Here is a 17,940-nt window from a genome sequence, read left to right on the forward strand (position 1 = left end):
GGCAAAGGGTGGCTACTTGGAAGAATCTAAAATATATTTGGATTTTTGTTACACTTTTTTTGGTTACTACATGATTCCTTGTGTTATTTCATAGTTGTGATGTCTTCACTATTATTCTACAATGTAGAAAAATTATAAATAAAAAAAACCCTGGAATGAGTAGGTGTTCAAACTTGACTGGTACTCTGTATGTGTGCATGTATATACATTACCGTTCAAAAGTTTGGCGTCACTTAGAAATGTCCTTGTTTTCCATGACAACATATATGAAATTAGTTGCAAAATGAATAGGAAATATAGTCAAGACGTTGACAAGGTTATGAATAATGATTTTTAATTTAAGTGTCCTTCAAACTTTCCTTTTGTCAAAGAATCCTCCATTTACAGCAATTACAGCCTTGCAGACCTTTGGCATTCTAGCTGTCAATTTGTTGAGGTAATCTGAAGAGATTTCACCCCATGCTTCCTGAGGCACCACCCACAAGTTGGATTGGCTTGATGGGCACTTCTTACGTACCATACGGACAAGCTGCTGAATAGGGTTGAGATCCGGGGACTGTGCTGGCCACTCCATTCTAGACAGAATACCAGCTGTCTGCTTCTTCCCTAAATAGTTATTGCATAGTTTGGAGCTGTGCTTTGGGTCATTGTCTTGTTGTAGGAGGAAATTGGCTCCAATTACACAACGTCCACAGGGTATGGCATGGCATTGCAAAATGGAGTGATAGCCTTCTTTCTTCAAGATCCCTTTACAAATCTCCCACTCTACCACCAAAGCACCCCCAGACCATCACATTGCCTCCACCATGCTTGACAAATGGCGTCAAGCACTCATTCCAGCATATTTCAAAATTCTCTGTCTCACGAATGTTCTTCTTTGTGATCCGAACACCTCAAGCACAGAACACCTCAAATTAGTCTGTCCATAATACTTTTTTCCCAATCTTCCTCTGTCCAGTGTCTGTTCTTTCGCCCAGCTTAATCTTTTATTTTTATTAGCCAGCCTGAGATATGGCTTTTTCTTTGCAACTCTACCTAGAAGGCCAGCATCACGGAGTCAGTCACCTCTTCCCTGCTGATGTTGAGACTGGGGTTTTGCGGGTACTATTTAATGAAGCTACCAGTTGAGGACATGTGAGGCATCTGTTTCTCAAACTAGACACTCTGATGTACTTGTCCTCTTGCTCAGAAGTGCACCGGGCCTCCCACTCTTTCTATTCTGGTTAGAGCCAGTTTGCACTGCTCTGTGAAGGGAGTAGTATACAGCATTGTACAAGTTCTTCAGTTTCTTGGCAGTTTCTCGCATGGAATAGCCGTCATTTCTCAGAACAAGAATAGACTGACAAGTTTCAGAAGAAAGTTCTTTGCTTCTGGCCATTTTAAGCCTGTAATGAACCCACCAATGCTGATGCACCAGATACTCAACTGGTCTAAAGGCAGCAAGTTTTATTGCGTCTTTAAATCAGCACAGTTTGTAGCTGTTCAAACATAATTGCAAAGGGTTTTCTAATAATCAATCAGCCTTTTAAAATGATAAACTTGGATTAGCCAACACAATGTGCCATTGGAACACAGGAGTGATGGTTGCTGATAAATGGGCCTCTGTACGCCTATGTAGATATTCCATTAAAAATCGTTTCCAGCTCCAATAGTCGTTTACGACATTAACAATGTCTACATTGTATTTCTGATCAATTTGATGTTACTTTAATTAACCAAAAATGTGCTTTTCTTTCAAAAACAGGTACATTTCTAAGTGACCCCAAACTTTTGAACGGTAGTGTATATTCTAAAATAGTAACAATAAAGAGGCTATATACAAGGAGTACCGGAACGAGGTAGTTGAGGGGATTGATTGAGGTAATATGTACATGTAGGTTTGGTTAGGTGATTGATTGATGTACTATGTAGGTAGTGGGTGAAAATCAGAAAGTCCGGGTAGCCGTTAAATGAACTGTTCAGCGGTCTTATGGTTTTGGGGTAGAAGCTGTTCAGGAGCCCTTTGGTCCCAGACTTGGCACTCTGGTACCGCTTGCCAAGCGGTAGCAGAGAACAGACTGACTTGGGTGGCCGATGTCTGACAATTTTTAGGGAATTCCTCTGACACGGCCAGGTGTAGAGGTCCTGGATGGCAGGGAGCTCGGCCCCAGCAATTTACTGATCCATACACACTACCCTCTGTAGCGCCTTGCGATCAGATCCTGAGCAGTTGCCAAATCAAGCAGTGATTGTGCAGCTGTAAAACTTTGAGGATCTGAGGGCCTATGTCAAACCTGCTCAGCCTCATGACGGGAAAGAGGCATTGTCGTGCCTCTTCACAACTGTGTCGGTGTGATTGGACCATAAGTCATCAGTGATGTGGAAATCGAGGAACATGAAGCTCTCAACCATCTCCACTACAGCCCCGTCCTCCGTCTGTGTGTCTCCGTCCCATAGAGGCCATTGTTGACATATTTCTATATAACTTGGGGCATAGCAATAAGCTCCAGCATTTAATGCAGTTTTTGCATCCTACCTGGGGAAGGTCCTGAGTCCCAGAGAGGCCTATGGAGTCCAGAAAAGCAGAGAAACTGGTCTGGTACACATTCTTCACCTGGAACACAAGTACAACAGATGACCAATGAGATGACAGACACAGAAAACCCAAACACAGAATTCTCAGCCATGTAAATTTACTGTCTGAACCTCACCTATTCTGTGCGACAAATGACAACGTCTCAACCTTATAAGTGGATGGATTGGGTGTTTGTCTTAAGTAAATGAAAGAGAATGTCAATGTGAGGGCATGAGGCTTGCAGTAGGAAGGGGAAGTCTGAGACGGAAGGTCAAAAAGTCTTATTGTAAAGTGGCTGCAGCAGGCTAGGAGGGCAGCGCCTGATGAAGAACTCCAAAACACACATGTCATATCCTTCCATCTGATGGCCAGGTCATCCCCCATCTACAGAACCCTTCCTGCAGATAGCACAGACAATGCACATCAGCAGCAGTATCATTACACAGGCCTGTCTTAACAGCGTCATGGGGGAAAACAGACCCATGGATAGAAACCTGCTGCTCACCTCGCCAGAACTCTGACTAAGCATGAAGAGGGAAAGTGTATGTCTTTGTTGCTCTTCGCCTTGCAAAAAAACAAAATTTGCAACATTAGTGATCAATAACCACTGACCCACCTTTTGCCAAAAGGAACATTATCCAGCAGCCCTGCAGGATTTCTTTCCACATGGAACAAAGAACTGATCTGGGCACTGGCGCTGACAAAGGCTCCACTGGTACTCCTGGATCTACTACTTACTTCAGATCCACTGCCTTCTGGACTTGAGTGAAAGGTAAAACTTGCAACTTCCAAGTCAGTCACAACCACAAACAAGCAAGCACCACAAAGCCTTTGAGTGTCCTGTGTTGACAGAGAGAGAAGAAAAATGTAATGTATCGTCAATCTCTGTGAATAACCTTGAATAAAATGTATATCAGAGACAAATAGTTTGTGTTCAGTTGTTTATTCACTTGTTATATTCTATCCATCAGAGCATACAGAAATGGTATTAGTAGATTTTTAAAAAAAGTGTATTTTCTACTAGTAACTTGAGGACAATGAGTGGATACGTACAGGGACTTTGTCCACTGAGGCCTGAACTGCCTTCCATATTGCCCAGGCACGATCACACACTGCATCTGTCAGTCACAAAGTCAGCATCCTTCTCTTTGTGCCTGATGGTTCAAAAAAAGTTAAAAAATAAAGAAAGTTACACATTTAGATAAACCATACACTGTTTTGACAGTCATGATTTGTGAGGGGAGCAATGAGTACAGGTAGTTAGTTGTGGCATTCGTGTGTTTTTTAGTCATTGTCTGTAAACCTTAGTTGCAACATGCCTTTTGGACATAATGATAAAAACCCATTGATTTTAGTTCAACTGTCATACCACACCAGAACACAAAATAGAAGCTTGTTTTACTCCAATGTTTAAACAATGTAAGCGTAAAATGCCTTAAAAAGCTATACTTTTGATATCATTGATAGCCAGTCCTTGCATCCATAGCTGTTTCTGAATTTGAGAGTGGTTACATTTGGCCTCTGCATTTCTCCAGGCCAACCCCTCAGCTTTTTGACCAAAAACAGAGGCAGGGTAACTGCTTTGTTATTGTTTCAACTAAGGATTATAGAATTATGGCGTTAAAACTAGCTAACACTTAATGGTAGGAAGCGTAATCCAGTCCCAAATGTTGTGTCCATGCTTACTTACTAATGTTGAAGAAGATTACTGAAGTGGGAAATAATATCTATGAACCGAGATCAAATCGACTGGAGTCACTTTAGTGGGGGCATATGAAAGCCCCATCATATTAGCTAATTTATTTGGCAAGACAACAGTACCCAAGAACCTTAGCGTACAGTAGCTAACAAAACGAGTGGCATGCCACATATTCCCAAATGCTGTAACTACAACAGTAACATGTTTTCCCAGCTGTTCGACTCGACCGATTTTCGTATGGGATGTTGCTGGTAGCTAGCTCGCAAACAATTACCAATTATAATTTTACGTACAGAAAATAACGTTATATTTTAGACAGTAACATGACAGGGTAGCTAGTGTTTTACACAATTAATTTGACTCGGTATCTTGTTAAATACGATAGATAGATGGGAAGTTTACCTTTCTATCGATAAATCAGGCTTGTCCGAGGAGGCATTTTCTATTCTGGGTTTAATTTCCTTGTCCTGTGCTGCACCAGAGGTGCGTTTTCTGGGTGGCATCTTGGTGTGTTATCAGATTATTAAAACATTAAATACAAATCAGTAACTGTCGTTCTTCTATTTTATCTCAATCCGATATCGTAGAACCCCCGGTTTTCAATTGTCCGCTGACTCGCGGCAGAAAGAAACCGCAGAAAAAGGTTGCAGACGCACATCCACCAGACGTCCTCCCCCCCCCCAAAAAAATAGAGGGTTGACGTACGAGGCCTCCTGGCGGCCATGTTGGAAGACCACCGCATCAATTATTTCGACAACTGCATGGTAACAGTACCTAAAATTATTATTTGTGCAGGATTTGGCTGCGCTAACAAGACAACAGGAATAACATATTCTTTACAGATTAGCCGTATATTACATCAGAAAAGCAAATCAACTTTTTTGCAAATCAAGACCTGAACCCAGACAGCTGCAAGTCATGTGTTGCAGCCTTGCTATAATGTTTTAGGGCTCTCTTCATGTAGTGTTGTCGTGAAGTGTGTTGTCCTATTCTTTAAATCCCAGCTCCCATCCCCGCAGGAGGCCTTTCATTACAGTAAATTACAAAAAAGTATCCTTCTGGCTGGCAGGGCAAGATTCCTGGACAGTGAAATCCATTATCAGTCTCTTCATACACACAACTCTGTAGGTGATGATACACTCTCCACCTCCACCAGTGAAGGGTCATGCCTGTCCCATTTTCCCAGGTCATAGCTGCGAAATCCACCTCAAGGTTGAACGTGTCTCTGTCAGGTTTACCGTGAACAGAGCCTTCAGTCTACTCCTTCCTCTCCCACTCCATTGTTGTTCAAGTTGTTCACCCTCCAGGAATTTGAGGTCAAATAGATTTCTTAAAATAATGGAGAAAGAGATTAATAAATAGATTTTTTATAATGAATAAATTTGACTGTATATTTCCTTACTGATGTAAACCCAGGGTTTCACAATAGGCGGTCGACGGGTGATTTCTGAGCAAAAACGCATACAGTACCAGTCAAAAGGTTGGACACCTACTCATTTAAGAGTTTATTTTCACTATTTTCTACAATTGTAGAATAATAGTGAAGATATCAAATCTATGAAATAACACAATCATGTAGTAACCAAAAAGTGTTAAATCAAAATATATTTTATATTTGAGGTTCTTCAAAGTAGATACCCTTTGGTTTGATGACAGTTCAGCTGGAATGCTTTTCTAACAGTCTTGAAGGAGTTCCCACATATTCTGAGCACTGGTTGGCTGATTTTCCTTCACTCTGCGGTCCAACTCATCCCGAACAATCTGCTTGTCAAATACTTTGTTTGGTATTACTGCAGTCAATTTGCAGTGTACAAATTATTTAACTATGTTCTGGCCTCCCAACCATCCGCTTGAGGAAATATCGGCCCACGGCTGAATGTAATTTGTGACTCCTGTCCTACATTATTTGCACACTGGCAGCCTTTAAACTATCAAGGGTTTCATGTGTTCTTAGTGTGGCTCCAGTATTCAAGCCATTTCAATACAGCTTTATTTATCCCCTTAGGGCAAGGGTGGGGGATGTCCGGCCTCCGGGTCTTATACGGCCTTCAAGACCGTTTGAATTCATAAATACATTTATATAAAAAAGCTCTAGACATCGTTTTCACACAAATTAATTTTTACAAATCCAGCCACCTCCCCCAAAGCCTTGGCGCTACCAGACAGCTCATCATCGAGCACCTGTACATCAGAAAAATGGCTACAGTAAAGACAAGTCAATGCAGAGTGTAACGTTTTCCAAGACAAATTAATATAGAAAGGCAAACATGTATGCCTAGTTTGTGGGGATGCACTTGCAGTAATGAAAAAGGCAAATTTGGAGCATCATTACAGCTCGAAACATGCTAAACTGAATGAGTTGCAAGGACAACTTTTTGTGGATAAAGTCATTGCTCTTCAGCAGGGTTTTGGTCCCCAACTTTACAAAACATTTCCCCATCCAAATGAGGTTATGCAAGCAAGTTGTGGTGCGTGAGCTTATCGCAAAGAAACTGAAGCCTCATTCAGAAGGAGAATTTGTAAGAGTGTCTCCTTGTCACTGCAGAGTTCCTAGCACCAGACAAAGTTAAATTGTTCCAAAGTGTCAGTTTATCTCGAAGAATCGTCACGGAGCGGATAACTGACATGGCACAAAACATTGGAGGACTTCACAAGAAATTGAGTTTCTCTTTGGCATGTGATGAAACGACTGACAACAAATAATGCCCAATTTGTGCGTGGTATTAGAGGAGTTTGACACAAGGGAGGAATTGCTGTCTTTGGAAGCCATGCATCGCACCACCAGAGGTGAGGACTTGTCTCGGCTATGAGCAAATTTGAGCTACAGTTTGAAAAATTAAGTGGCCTTAATACAGATGGAGCGACAGCCATGGTTGGTTCGAAAAAGCGGTTAACCGCATTAGTGAAAATTTTTTATTTGTTCTCAGTCTTGATCAAAGTGATTTAATTGTATGCAACTACATCATACAACAAGAAAGTCTGTGTGCACTGTCGCTGAAGCCGAACAATGTAATGGCAACTGTAGTGTCGTCCATCAATGTATCTTTTGATAAAGGGCTGAACAACCGCCAGTTTAAGGAGCTACTGAGTGATCTTGAATCGGAGTATGGTGATCTGGTTTACCACTGAGGTGTGATGATTGATTGAGCCGTGGAAACATGCTTGCACGGTTTTATGACTGACGGATGACGTAAAACAATTCATGAAGGGGGAAAGCTGTTGTGGAACTGAGTGATGACAAGCGGATGTGTGATTTGGCCTTCACGGTGTACATAACCAAGTAGCTGTCTGACTTGAACATCAAGCTCCAAAGGCCGAACCAGCTTCTCAGCGATCTGCTGTCAAACATGAAATCGTTTGAAGCTAAATTAAAGCTGTGGCAAGTCCAACTAGAAAGGGGTAACAGTACATGTTCCTACTCTGCAAGGACAAGAGCCTGAGATTACATCAGAATATGCTGGTGAGTGTGGAAAGCTGGCAAAAGTAATTTTGTGAGCGGTTTAAGGATGTGAAAAGTAAACTGGAGTTGAACATTTGCAACCCCGTTCAATGTCAAACCAGCAGATGTGCCGGATGGCCTACAACAAAGTCATTGAGCTGCAAAGCAATGACAAGCTCAACCCCAGGTACAACAACCCCCCTCTCCTTGAGTTCTACAAAATGTACGTTAGCGCTGAGCATTTTACTGTTCTGAGGAGACATGCGCTTAAATTCGCATCCGTGTTCGGGACGACCTAAACTGACTCTTGCAAAAACTTGATTCCGCTCAAGACTGTCTGACACAAACCTGGAGAACCAGCTGCGAGTAGCGTCATCTTCACTGCCAGCTGACAAACGCCTCGTCAAAGTTAAGCAGTTTCAGCCATCGCAGTAGAGGAGTTTCAACAAGTAATCATAACATTATTTACAATACTAATATTTATTTAAATAGGACTTGCACTTTTCTAAATAATCAAGGACACAAGTCATATTTAAACTATAAAACCAATGTCTGATTAAAACATGAATAAAGCAGAAAATAGCACATGTTAATAATAAAGCCCCAGAATAAATAACACAGCTGGGGTGAAAGGGGATAGATGGCAGTTTCTTTCAATTATTCACCACTGAGGGTGGATTTCAGACAGAGAGGGATGCTTTCCCAGAGATATAATGTAAAGGTCAAAGGTCAAGGGTCTGCCTGACTCAATTGGAGAAATGGGGTGCAGAATACCCAGCATGCTTGAAGTAGAGCAGCACTTTGCGGCCCCAGGAAGGGCAGAGAGATCATTGCAATGATGCCCTGGCAAAACTGGTTCACGCATGCGAATATTAAGGAATGCAGACACTTAGTGAAAGTATCTGAATACACCAATGACATACAGTAAGTGTGGGGCATGTCTGAATAGTGGTTAGTATGTAAAATGTAGCATGCAGGGTATGGAGTTGAGGTGCATGTTGCTGTGTACCATAGAAGGAGATGCCAATGAAGAGGATAATGAGGCAAAAGCTAGTGGCGAATGAATCGATGAGGGTGAACCAGTAAATCCCTCCCTATGGAGAGACGGACACCAGCACCAACAAACACACCCCTTCCTCACTAATACACACGGGATCAACAGCAGTCCCATTAGACAGAAGCCGAAACAAAGAACTTGCAGGAACAGAGACTTCTCCTTCATGTTAGCTCTGAGCTGTAGGAACTCATCCAGCATGGCCATGGTGATACCCTCCATGTCACCAAACTACAGGGATGAGGGCCAGAGAAACAGGGAGCGGGGTGTTAGATGTCTGTGTTTGGTGGGTTTAAAGCACTGTGGTTTACCAGAGTGTCGACCCCCAGCATGAAAAAGGAGAGGATCGATCAAAACAGAGCCTGGCAGTTGAGCAAGAGGTTCTGAGTATGCCACAAATGCCAAACCGGGACCTGGCGGAAGAATAATGAGCTTATATTTGCCATGATAATAACTGGATGTATTGTGATTACCATGTCATAAACATAAAATAAATGTATTGTTAATTCAAGAGTGATTTGCTCATTGTGAGCTACCAGTGTCTTCCACCTCTCTAACAGGCACTCCCTTCCGCCAAGCCATGTGACCCAGGATTGAAAATATGGCGAAGCCCACAAAGAGGCTGGTGCTGCAGTTCCCTATGGTGATGACCAGACAGTCCCTGAAAGCAGAACAATGTTAGAATTGACTCCATTTCCCAGCATGCCTGTAGCCTCAGAGTGCATAGAATAGAATAGGTCCACAGACGATGCAATCTCAACCACACTGCACACTGCCCTGCCCTAACCCATCTGGACAAGAGGAATACCTATGTGAGAATGCTGTTCATCGACTACAGCTCGGCATTCAACACCATAGTACCCTCCAAGCTCGTCATCAAGCTCGAGACCCTGGGTCTCGACCCCGCCCTGTGCAACTGGGTACTGGACTTCCTGACGGGCCGCCCCCAGGTGGTGAGGGTAGGCAACAACATCTCCTCCCCGCTGATCCTCAACACTGGGGCCCCACAAGGTTGCGTTCTGAGCCCTCTCCTGTACTCCCTGTTCACCCACGACTGCGTGGCCACGCACGCCTCCAACTCAATCATCAAGTTTGCGGACGACACAACAGTGGTAGGCTTGATTACCAACAACGATGAGACGGCCTACAGGGAGGAGGTGAGGGCCCTCGGAGTGTGGTGTCAGGAAAACAACCTCACACTCAACGTCAACAAAACTAAGGAGATGATTGTGGACTTCAGGAAACAGCAGAGGGAACACCCCCCTATCCACATCGATGGAACAGTAGTGGAGAGGGTAGCAAGTTTTAAGTAGCAAGTTTTAAGTTCCTCGGCATACACATCACAGACAAACTGAATTGGTCCACTCACACAGACAGCATCGTGAAGAAGGCGCAGCAGCGCCTCTTCAACCTCAGGAGGCTGAAGAAATTCGGCTTGTCACCAAAAGCACTCACAAACTTCTACAGATGCACAATCGAGAGCATCCTGGCGGGCTGTATCACCGCCTGGTATGGCAACTGCACCGCCCTCAACCGTAAGGCTCTCCAGAGGGTAGTGAGGTCTGCACAACGCATCACCGGGGGCAAACTACCTGCCCTCCAGGACACCTACACCACCCGATGTCACAGGAAGGCCATAAAGATCATCAAGGACATCAACCACCCGAGCCACTGCCTGTTCACCCCGCTATCATCCAGAAGGCGAGGTCAGTACAGGTGCATCAAAGCTGGGACCGAGAGACTGAAAAACAGCTTCTATCTCAAGGCCATCAGACTGTTAAACAGCCACCACTAACACTGAGTGGCTGCTGCCAACACACTGACACTGACTCAACTCCAGCCACTTTAATAATGGGAATTGATGGGAAATGATGTAAATATATCACTAGCCACTTTAAACAATGCTACCTTATATAAATGTTACTTACCCTACATTATTCATCTCATACGCATACGTATATACTGTACTCTATATCATCGACGGTATCCTTATGTAATACATGTATCACTAGCCACTTTATACTATACTATGCCACTTTGTACTCTATATCATCGACGGTATCCTTATGTAATACATGTATCACTAGCCACTTTATACTATACTATGCCACTTTGTTTACATACTCATCTCATTTGTACATACTGTACCCGATACCATCTACTGTATCTTGCCTATGCTGCTCTGTACCATCACTCATTCATATATCCTTATGTACATATTCTTTATCCCCTTACACTGTGTACAAGACAGTAGTTTGGAATTGTTAGTTAGATTACTTGTTATTACTGCATTGTCGGAACTAGAAGCACAAGCATTTCGCTACACTCGCATTAACATCTGCTAACCATGTGTATGTGACAAATAAAATTTGATTTGATTTGAGTACTACTGACCTGATGACATTGTTATCAAACTTATTGTAGGAGGCCGTGGAGAGCAGCCCCCCCCAACACCAATCCCCAATGAGTAGAAGATCTGGGAGGAGCATCGTTACCTACATGGTAACGGTGACAGATAAGACATGCGGTTTACTTTGTTGGCCAGCAGCAAGGGCCTTGACACACATCATTAAAGGTAGGCACACACACAACCTAAACTTAACTCTAGATATACCACCCTGTCTCCACTACGGGACATACCTGTGCACTGGTCAGCCAACCCAAGTCAGTTGTCAGGTAGAAGGCAACACCCTGAAGGGACCCCTCCGGTGTAGCACCTCTGATGATCAAAACGATCAGCACTAAATCACGTAAACCAGTCACGTAAACCACCTACAAAGTTAAGAGTAACAGCTCTTAAGTACATAGCTGTTTTCAACGCTCCCTACCGCACCTGCTATTTCGACCTCTGAATGCCAGGCTATGAAAAGCCAAGTGACATTTACTCCTGATGTACCGACCTGTCGCACCCTCTACAACCACTGATTATTATTTGACCCTGTTGGTCATCTATGAACGTTTGAACATCTTGGAGAATAATCTGTCTTTAATGGCCATGTACTCTTATAATCTCCAACCGGCACAGCCATAAGGGGACTGGCCAACCCCCAGAGCCTGGTTCCTCTAGGTTTCTTCCTAGGTTCCACTTTCTAGGGAGTTTTTCCTAGCAACCGTGCTTTTACATCTGCATTGCTTGCTGTTTGGGGTTTTAGGCTGTGGAAACTGGATAATTCAAGCGGAGACATTCCTCCTTCGTTTGTTTATTCACTGAGCTGATGCACGTATACACTGCATGTAAGGACAGTTCCTACAAACAGCACTATGGCTTTATAATCACTAACTATATCTGGAATGCTGCCAGCCAACACAAGAGGATTCATCATTCAACAATTGAAGCATCAGCATGTACTAGCTTCACATGGAGAGCTGAAGGAGACCAACAGTAGACTGACTAGGATGTGTTTGCGGTAGCAGAGGAAGGGAAACCGCCACACGTTTCCCAGTCCCACACAGTAGCCGATACAGGAGAGCATAAACTCATACTTCCCACCCCACTGCTCTTGACTGAGAATATTTGGGTCTGGTGCGGGTGCAGGGGGCGGGACTCAAACTGTGGCTGGGATGAGGGATTGGTGACATCATGAGCTAAATTAAACCCAGTCAGCTGTGCTGGACTCTAGAACAGATAACACATTTAAAACTGTCAGACAGATCCTATAACGGTGTCATGCCTTGATTTCAAAAATTATAATTCCATGTCACAAGTTTAGTACTCCCTCTCCATTTTAACTTGTATGAGACACTGGGACTCCACATTGTTTAGGGTTAATACAGTCAGCGACAATGGTAGGAATTGCTATGTAGTCCAGATCAACAGATAAGGGTGTGGTTCACACGTCAGGAAATGTGAGTGTGAGTTGTCAGTGGACCAGTAAAAAGACTGCAAAGAGATTAACTAAGGACAAGAACTGGAAGTAGGTCAGGTTAAAATGGTAGTTCCGTTTTTGTAACTGCAAATATTTTGATTTAGGCCACTACCATCTGCCTCCCTTCAACATCATGACACATTGTAAGTCATACAAGGGGAATAAACAGTACCTACAGGTAGTTGATATAACATGTGATTTTTAACTAGAGCTGCACACTAGGAGCTCAGATGCAAAAATATGTCCAACATTGACAGACAAGCTGTCTTCGTCATGGTATGATGACAAATACTGTGGGATGACTAATTTATATAGTGTCAAAAGACACAGGTGTCTGTAATCATGGCCGGGTGTGGCCTGATATATTTTAAATTAAAGCTCCAAGCAGCCTCTCGTTTAAAAAATAAATTGTCGAGGTCACCCCCTCTCCTAGGGAGGGTGACATGTTCGATGCCAATATAATGGAGACGAAATCGAGTGGTTTTCTTCCAAAAAAGTGGGCCACAACTGAGTACGTTTTTGCGCCTAATGGTGCTACGATGCTCCAAGATACGTACTTTTAATTCGCGCTTTGTTTTACCCACAATGACAAGTTATAAGATAAATAACTGCCTTAGTGGAGCACATGATAACACCTTTGATTGTGATCTGTTTCCGTGTTTGGAGGATCATTGAAAGTGCCATTGCATTGAGCACTTGTAGTTTCCAGCCAGTAGGGTCGCAAATACGTGGTGCAGGGATATCGTGGGGTGGTAAATCAGAATTTAAGTGTGAGATTTCTGCCCCGCGACAATACAACCAAGGGAAGGTCCGAAAACACATCAAACAATACTATCATCGGATCTTAGAAAATGCCAAAGTTTGAACGATTCTCTTCATTTGTTCAGAGAACTTTGAACAGCGGGTAGTTAGAACGCAAGAATGCTTATTTTTGCGAGATCGACCTTAAGGTCATGTTTCGTTCTGAATTTTCTCATCGGCAGTATTAAGCTGACCATTTTTATTCCCCCTTTCCATGAATTTTATTTGCGTCTCAGCCATATTTCTGTCGACATCTGCTTTTTACAAATTATTTTGATTCGACAGAATTGGCTGTAGGGCAAACCGTTTTTCAAGGGAAGTTGGTGACAACTATCATCCCTCTTACTGTTATGATCAGTAGGTTTCCTGTAAAGATCATTGTATAGAACATTATCGTCACACAAGATCAAGAAATCTGATACACGTCAAATCAGTTTGCATAGTAAATCTCAGATGCTCAGAACAGGAGTTAATAAAAGCATGGAACGCCTGGAGCTGTTTTGCGTCACCCCTCCACAGAACAAAAATATCAATATACCGTTTCCAAATAATGATGTTAGGCAAGAAAACATTTGAGAGGGTTGAAAATAGACTAACCCATATACAAATTAGCATAGTTAGGAGCCATGGGGGATCCCATAGCAGTACCCGTTGTCAGAATAAAGGAATAATTTAGAAACATGCAGTAGTTGTGTGTGAGTACTATTTCAGCCAATGTTATAATGCATGCGTAGTTCATTAGGGTCACGTTGCAGAAGAAAATGCTCCATAGCTTCAATACCGGCCGTGTGGATTCGTGTGGAATTTGTGTATGTTAACTCAAAAGTAACTAACAAAGTGTTCTCTGGGAGAGGATCAAGAGATTCAATAAGAGATCATACTGCTGGTGTCAGTAGGCACAAAATATAACCCTTTATTAAGCAAGGAGATATGGGCAGGGCTCAATATCTTGCTTGATAAATTAAAGACACCCAGTCCCATAGGTTCTGGGACCTTGTGAACGGGCCCATCTACCTCTGGTAGTAGTTTCTTCTTACCCGGTCGGGTGCGGCATCTTTTTGGTGCGCGTGTCCGCGGCCACCTCCGCCCTTCCGTCGGCCCAGTCTCTCGTTGGATGAAAAACTACCACTGGAAACAGGTTGTAGAGCGTTGGTCAGACGGGGGTGGATAGAAGTAAGCGGCATCCCTCCTGCGTCTGTCATGGAGAGGAGGAGCAGGACCTCGTTTGTCAAGAGTTTCTACAGAAGTAGACTTTGTCCTCTGCCTTGCCTTGATTGAATTTCTTGATTTTAAGTTCCTTAATTTCTGAGACAGCTTGTCCTGGAGCTCTTGGTTAGTTTATCAGTTCATTGAATATGCCATCATCATTAACAGTTCCTTGCAGAGCTGTGCGTTTCTCTTCAATCGTGTTATACATTTCAATAATCATTTTTCAACTGGTCAACAATGTCATTAAATCAATAGAACATTTGTTCAGGATGGCACACCAGCGCTCACAAATCTGTGCGCTGTCCCAATGATGGTTCTTTTTCACCTGAGTCCCCGTGGAATAATGCCTTGACGCACGTAATCACTAAGAGTGACTATATGTTGATGCATTCTCATCTGGCGCTTAGATAAATGTAAGTTCTTTCGAGAGGTCATAATTACCCCTGGCATGTCAAAAAGGGACTCCGATACAATTATCTTATCACGTTCCCTTTGGCTATATTCAAAGTAATCTTGTTTAGGTCTTTGACCAGTGTCAGGAAAATAATTATAATTCGGCATCGTTGTGGAGCTTTTTGTCGTTAGGGTGCTGTTTACTGGGTAATAGACTAATCTAGAGGCGAAAGAAACGCACACCTATATATAGCGAGGTGCTGGCTAGCGGAGTGGAACGCTTAAAAAAAATAAAGGAGAGCCGCAAACACTTGGAGCTCCGATGCAAAAATATTTATGTCTTCATCTGGGTATAATGACAAATATTGCGGGATGACTCATTTATAGTGTTAAGACACACAGGTGTCTGTAATCATGGCCGGGTGTGGCCTGATATCATTGGTTAATTTTCATATTAAAAAACTACTAGGCCACTACCATCTGCCCCCCTTCATTATCAACATCATGACACATTGTAAGTCATACAAGGGGAATAAGAGTACCCTACAGGTAGTTGATATAAAATGGGCTATAATATGTTATGCAAAACTAACAAACGAGAGCATAAACCGTTAAATGTCTTTGAAATAAAAATCTTTGGATTGTCGATATATTGCTCAGAGGAAAAGTTCCATAGAAATCTATGTAGTTCGGATATTTTCGTCAATGATGATTGAAATTGGCACTTTTGTTAATGACCGGGAAATTAGAGTTGAGCGCAGAGCACAGGAAGTCTTGCTAACGTCAGCCAAGATGTTACGAATCCCTTTTAGCCCGACAGGGGGGGGGTGGGGGTGGTAATGAGACGCGTAACATAACTCATGCAAATTATAATTGTGACAAAGTAAAAATGTGAACGTAATAACCAGGACAACTGAAATCTACCGTCAAACTCAAGGTTTATTAATAAACACACGGTAATGGGGGGAGCAGGAAAAGGGGCTGAGCTGGACCCAAGGAAAGAAACAATAAGTATACAAAAACACCCCTAAGCTAGACTAGCCTACTTTAACAACAGCTAATTAACCAAAAATACAGTGGGTGGTCCACCCAGTTCTAACTAGTGTATTTAACAAAGTCTACCTACGGGTAGTGTATGCCCATGGGCGACTTGTCTTGGTTTCCCCCTTTTCCCACCAGCAACAAACAAACACCATAACCAAAACAATACTCACAGGGGATGACAAAGTGCTATGGAGGTGCTCAAACAAAAGAGAGGTTAATACACAAAGAGAGAGTGAAACACAGAGATCTACAAACATGGCATTTACAGAAAGATTGAGCTCTAGAGCAAACAACTGATGGGGTTTTTAAACCAAGGGAAAGGGAACTGTGATAGGGTAGAAAACAGGAGGAGGTGTGTCTTCTGATTGATGATTGATTGTTGACTGATTGGGGAGTGATGATTTTCACCTGTGAGGGAAGAAGGAGCGAAAAGAAACACACACACACAGGATACTTGTATCCGTAACACAAGCTATGACTTATTGAACAATTTTTATATATATATAAACACGCCCTCTCTGTGCAGACTCACCTTTACCGTTGGTGCACCCGATATCTGTGACTTCGGGACAAGTCTCTGATTGTCCTTGAGTGGCCCAGCCAGAGCCCAGACTTGAACCAGTTCGAACATCTCTGGAGAGACCTGAAAATAGCTGTGTAGCGACGCTCCCCATTCAACCTGACAAAGCTTAAGATGATCTGCAGAGAAGAATGGGAGAAACTCCCCAAATACAGGTGTGCCAAGCATGTAGCTTCGTACTCTGCTGTAATCGCTGCCAAAGATGCATCAACAAAGTTCAGAGTAAAGGGTCTGAATACTTATGTATATGTGATATTTCAGCAAAAATGTCTAAAAAACTGTTTTTGCTTTGTAATTATGGGGTATAGTGTGTAGTTTGAGGGAAAAAACAAATACATTTTAGAATAAGGCTGTTACGAAACAAAATGTGGAAAAAGCCAAGGGGTCTGAAAACTTTCCGAATGCACTGTATATCTATTTGGGATTCTTGCGGTCATATGATTTGTAATTATGTTCTGCCCTCCGACCATCTGCTGACGAAAAAATTGGCCCGCGGCTGAATCTTGTTGCTGATCCCCATCTTAACCCATCAGCTACGAGTCTGTAACCTCTGTTGGGGACAGCCAGCAGATGAAGATGAAAAGCCCAAGAATGACCTAGCAGCAAACTTTTGAGCCTGAGCTCATGACCAGATAAGACTCACCTAATTCAAATAGCCCAGGACAGGAAGAGATGGGGAGCCATTGTGGAAGATATGCTTATGAAGGTTATAATATATTTATATTAGTACTTTATAATATAAAGTTGTATTGTACCTTCATTATAAAATTACACAGTTCCCAATTTATAGTGTGGATATATTGTTTTGTTTCAAAGGGTCTCTGACAAGCCAGGCTTCTATACAAACAGGGTATTGAAACATACAGCAGAGGGTGCTATAGCCTAACTTGTGCACATGGACTGACTGCCATTTTTAATAAACTGTTCATTTTGTCAAAACAAGGAGGAGCAATGCAGTCACTTTGTAAGTTTAAAAAAAATGAACCATAACCACATTGTCTATTGTAATATACCCATTTTTAGATAGAATAACAAAGAATCTAACAATTCGTGTATTTGCTGGGAAACATTTTAAAGCAGACTTGTGCAAAGGTGAATACCGGTATGTTGTTCAAGAATGTAACTTATTAAAATAGTTTTATGGTCCTCTTACTGTAAGATGTCTTCTAAGAAATGCCTCTGAGCATTCATCATCCTTATTTGATCAGTCAGTATTGTAAAGAGTAGGTTGATGATTACCTAGCAAATTACCTAGCCTACGTTTCAAAATATCCCGCCAGATTTTGTTTATGGTGACAGCT

General features: G+C 42.5%; 1 long non-coding RNA gene and 1 pseudogene across 1 annotated transcript; both read right to left on the reverse strand.

Annotated features, from left to right (window-relative positions):
* Nucleotides 1-2,866: 2,866 nt before the first annotated feature.
* Nucleotides 2,867-4,856, reverse strand: LOC139423028 (uncharacterized). Its single transcript, XR_011635789.1, has 5 exons — nt 4,656-4,856; nt 3,608-3,708; nt 3,293-3,394; nt 3,060-3,118; nt 2,867-2,952 (listed from the first exon to the last, which is right to left on the reverse strand). It is a non-coding gene; the product is annotated as an uncharacterized lncRNA (long non-coding RNA).
* A 3,565-nt stretch (nt 4,857-8,421) lies between these two features.
* On the reverse strand, nt 8,422-14,597 carry LOC139422440 (sodium-dependent proline transporter-like; annotated as a pseudogene).
* Nucleotides 14,598-17,940: the final 3,343 nt, after the last annotated feature.

The sequence above is a fragment of the Oncorhynchus clarkii genome, chromosome 12 (genome assembly GCF_045791955.1).
Source record: "Oncorhynchus clarkii lewisi isolate Uvic-CL-2024 chromosome 12, UVic_Ocla_1.0, whole genome shotgun sequence".
NCBI lineage: Eukaryota > Metazoa > Chordata > Actinopteri > Salmoniformes > Salmonidae > Oncorhynchus > Oncorhynchus clarkii.